A 5,120-nucleotide genomic window follows, 5' to 3' on the forward strand; every position below is an offset into this window, starting at 1 on the left:
AGGCGTACTATTAAGCCCGCCGGCGTAAAGAGCCGGCTCCTGCAGGGCGTAATAGTACGCCCTCCGGATTTAAGGGGTTAAAATTTAAGGCCAAAATAATCAAAATGGGGGAAAACAAAAAAATAAAAAAAATCTCTAATTCAGCCATGTTTGAGGTTTGGCTATTTTTTTTTACCTAAATACAAACTTCACTTTGAATTCCTGACAATTCTATATGATATCATGACATGGACAGATCATATGGGTTGGGCATTGTGATGTCACACCATGGGTGGAGCGAATGTGCTGGCAAATTTTTTTTATGCCTAGGGCAGCAGAAATCCTTGCACCAGCCCTTTGTCTATGAAGGCTCTCATGCGCAAGAGTACAACACTGACATGGGCCCTTGGCAGATGAAGTGCCAGAAACTGAAGAGGATCCACCAGATGAAGATGTCAGTAGTCACAAGTAAGAACCTCAGTCAGGCAAACTTATCTTCCTCTGCACCCGATGGCCACCGCACTGCAAATGGAGCCGTCACCAATATGCATAGACCCCTGATTGTGAAAGAGCTGCTTTGACTTGCTTTAATTGTGATATGTATTCTTTAATTTGTAAAACTGTATGTGCACAGGAATAGAATGTATTCTGAAACTCACTGAAGTAGCTTTTATTGTTGTTGGATAAATTTCCATCCATCATCTTATTATTGAAACAACGTGCATTAGAAGATATTCTCACATATTAAATAATCTGGAAACAGGAAATTTAAAATTAAAATTACTATTATTAAAGTTTTTTGGGGGGGAAGAGGGGTGCGGGTTTAAAGGGATACCTACTTTTTTTTATGATTGCTATATTGAAAATAGTTGAAAAATAATTAACACAAAATCATATTTATTGTGTATTATATAAAGCAGAGTGACGTTGATAATGGAGTGACATTTCCGGCTCACAAGCAGCATGGATTATTTTCAGGGAGGTCTTATTTCAGGGGGAAAAACATGTGCTAGTAAGCAGGTCTATGTTCGGTGGAATACCCCCAAACATAGACCAGTTCACTAGGGAATGGAATCCTGCAAATCTATGTTCGGGGAAACTTCCGAACATAGATTTGCTTACTCGCTAATAGAATACCGCAAATCTATGTTTGGGAAAACATCCCCAAAGATATATTTGCAGGATTCCATTCCCTATTGAACTGGTCTATGCTCGGTGGAATTCCCCCGAACACAGACCTGCTTTCTAGCACACGTTTTTCCCCAAAAAAATAAGCCATGCGGCTTGTGACCCTGAAATGTCACTCCATTATCAAAGTCACTCTACTTTATATAATACACAATAAATGTGATTTTGAGTATAAATGGAATCTTGCATATATATGTTCAGGGTCGCAAATGGAATCTTGCGTATCTATCTTCGGGGGAAACTTTCCCGAACATAAATAAGCTTACCTGCGAATGGAATCTCGCAAATCTATGTTTGTGGAAAATCCCCCCGAACATAGATTAGCAAATGACTAGGGCTTACTTTTGGGGTACGGCTTATATTAGGAGCATCCAGCGAAAATAAGCTAGGGCTTATTTTTGGGGAAACACAGTACAGACATCAGTGTTAGGCAATAGTCTAGAATCTCAATCTAACATAGTGCTACCTGATCAGACAGTTCGTGCAAGCATTATTTCTATGAAGCATGAACCCTAATTTTATTAAAGACACGGAGGCTCCTATTATGCATATCTCTTTCTTTATTTCCTCAGCAGCAAAGATAGAGGAATATAAATATTATCAAAAATGAAAGAAAAAACTGTACAGGCATAACGAGTAGCCAATCACATAACAGAGGAAGTAGCTATATAAGTCCTGTGTCTCCCACAATCCCCCTTTTTCTTTGCTGCTTCCTCAGACAGCTAAGTATTTTACTTGAGCTCTCCTACTCATTGCATTTTGTTTACTTGTGATTCATGTTTTGCTTATGCTTGTTTCATTATTGTCGTTTTTATTTATTGTTAATTACTATCTAGTACCTACATCGTTGGTGTATTTGGGGGTTTCCCCTAGGGGCTTTGCCCGCCGCCGCGGGCTGTTTTCCCTCATACCGCCCCTGTTGCCGCTTCTCGGCGCTATCTCAGCCGCGTGCCCCCTTTCTCTGTGGACGCGACTGAGTGTGCTCGTTTTCCCCTCTCGCGGGCTGCCCACGCGGGTAGGTGCACGCGCCCCTTCCCCCGCCTGGAGCCGGTCCACGGGCACACCCTGACACGTGCGGCGGCCATTTTGGGCGATCATTCGTTTCACCCTGCTGTGCCGTGCGGTCGGTCCCTTTACTACGGGTCCCCTTACTACACCAACGATCAGGTTTAGCTTTTTCTCTGTTCTGCTGGGTTAATCAACCCATTTCTAGTATTCAGTTTGCTTCTCTCGTACCTCATTATGCAGGATAGCAAGGATGGGCCTACCGTCCCCTCTGGGGATTTTCCAGTAGATAATCCTGAGGGCGCTATGGCCTCTCAGGAGCTCCAGGCCCTGTTAGAAGCTACTATGGCTTCCTCCCTTGAAAAGGCTATTGCCTCCGCTATGGGGACTGTCTCATCCTCTTTTGCCCAGTCCCTTCAGTCTGTGCTCTTGCCTTCTATGGCTGCCCCTAACCCCCTGGGTGTGGGGTCCCCCTCCCCTGCCCTAACTGTGCCGGGTGCCCGTAAGGCGAAGGCAAAGGCTAGACATATCGGGTCCCACTCCTCGATGCAGGCTTTGCCTGTCATGATTGACACGCCTCTGGCGGTCGCAGATAGCGCGCATCCCACGCGCACAAGAGCCCCTGGCCGGGCTAAAAAGGCTAGATTGTGGAAACGGGCTAGAGCCCTGGATGATGGGTCGGATACCGACCGGAGTGTGGACAATGATTCCGATGTTATGGAATATGACTCCTATGGGGAGGACGAGTCTGGCGAGGATCAACCCCTTACGGGTGTAACCCCTTCTGGGTCCTCTGCCGTTCCCCGTAGAAAAGTGCCAGACCCCGCTGGGGATAATGAAAAAGGGCTTTTAGACCCACAGGGGAACCCCCTGTTTGACCCGGACGACCTGCGTCACCCGCGGTCTGCCGAATGGGTCCCTCCGGACCATATCGCCCAGTATGTGGCTAAGAGGATTCGCACGCCTCTGTCAAAGGAAGGCCGCAATAAATTGCGTGCCGAATGCCCACGACCTTCCCTCCCTGGCGCTGCCTGTAAGACCCCTGACGTGGACCCTCAAATTGCCCAATTTCTTAATAAGTCTGGGTGGAAGCCCAAAAAGGGTCTTGATCACTCCCTGAAAGGGTGCCAGGATAAAATTCTGGATACGCTGGGCCCCCTGTCTAAGCTGTACGAGCTCCTTGAGGCAGCCCGTAATGGCGACTCAGTTCTCAATATGGATGTGGCCATCGGGTGGGTCCAGCGAGCTATATGCCTTGTGGGGAATGCCAACACAGCTATGTCTTCCGAGAGACGCAAGGCTATTCTTTTGAAGATAGACCCTAAGCTGGCTGCTATGACCGTAGCTGAACCTGACTCAGCCGATGAGGGGATGTTGTTCGGCACATCCTTTGTGAAGGACATGGGGTCCTATGTAAAAACCTTTACGGCTATTGACAAGGCGCAAGCTAATATGAAGCGCGTCTTCGCGCCCAAGGTTTTCGGTGGGGCCGGGCGTAGCAGGAACCGTCCTCCCGGCCGTGGTTTCCGAGGCTCATTCCGTGCCAACAGAGGTTCCTTTTTCCCCTCTCGAGGGTTCCAGGACCCGAAAACGCCTCCTTTCTTCCCGGCTAGAGGGAGATCGTGGGGCTCTAGATACCCCCGTGGTGGGTCGTCGGGCAGACGCCCTTATGGTGAGTACCCCTTCTTCCCTTCTCGATCAGGTTCGGGTGGCGGGGAGGCTAGCCTTATTTTACCCAAGGTGGGCAGTTATTACCTCAGATGCTTGGGTTCTGCAATGCGTAAAGGGTTACCAACTAGATTTTGTTTCCCTACCTGTCCAAACGTATACCCCCAGGGAATTGTCCCTCCCACAGGAGCAGGACGCGATGATCTCCGCGGAAGTCTCGGAGATGTTCTCAAAGGGCGCCATCGAAGAATTGCCGTTCGCCACTCCAGGCTTTACGAGCAATCTCTTCCTTGTACCCAAGAAAGGGGGCGGTGTCCGCCCAGTGATAAACCTTCGCCCTCTCAACGCCTTCCTACGCTACCAACATTTCCAGATGGAAGGCATCCATTGTCTCAGAGACCTTCTGAGACAGTCGGATTGGATGGCCAAATTGGACCTGAAGGATGCGTACTTCACGGTTCCAATAGCGATAGAATCCAGGGACTACTTGCACTTCACCTGGCACGGACGGCGTTGGCGTTTTACATGCCTTCCGTTCGGCCTCTCCTCGGCTCCCTGGTGTTTCACCAAGGTTATGAAGCCGGTGGTGTCGTTCCTCCGTACCCGAGGGGTTCGACTAATTATTTACCTGGACGACATCCTAATCATGTCCCAGTCGTTGGAATGCCTGAAGTTGCATTTAGATTGGACGATCAACCTCTTACAGAACCTAGGTTTTCTGATAAACTGGGACAAGTCGGTCCTGACACCCGCCCAGTCTATGGAGTTTTTGGGGTTCCAGGTGGATTCCGTACGGCAGTTCCTGTACTTGCCAGAATCCAAGATAAAAGCCATCCAGAAGGAGCTCCGTCGAGCTCTTCGCGCTTCGGACTTGTCAGTCCGGCAGTTGGCGAGGATCATCGGCTTGCTGGCCTCCTCCATTCAGGCGATATTCCCAGGCCCCTTACATTACCGGGCTCTCCAGCGGCTCAAGGGGTCACACCTACGTTCGGGTCGATCGTACGAATCCCGACTTTGTCTGGACGAGGAGTCCAGAGACGAGCTGGTATGGTGGTTGGCACACATGGAAGCCTGGAACGGAAAAGCAATTTTCGGTTCCGTTCCGGACGTGGTCATAGAATCAGATGCCAGCTTGCACGGCTGGGGGGCTCGTTGTGGCGACATTTCCACGGGGGGCAGATGGTCCGACGCAGAGAAGTCGTTACACATCAACTGCCTAGAACTCCTGGCGGGGGCCTTTGCGATTCGCAGCCTTACCCCTGGAAAGGCGAACTGTTGTG

The sequence above is a fragment of the Pelobates fuscus genome, chromosome 2 (genome assembly GCF_036172605.1).
Source record: "Pelobates fuscus isolate aPelFus1 chromosome 2, aPelFus1.pri, whole genome shotgun sequence".
Lineage (NCBI taxonomy): Eukaryota > Metazoa > Chordata > Amphibia > Anura > Pelobatidae > Pelobates > Pelobates fuscus.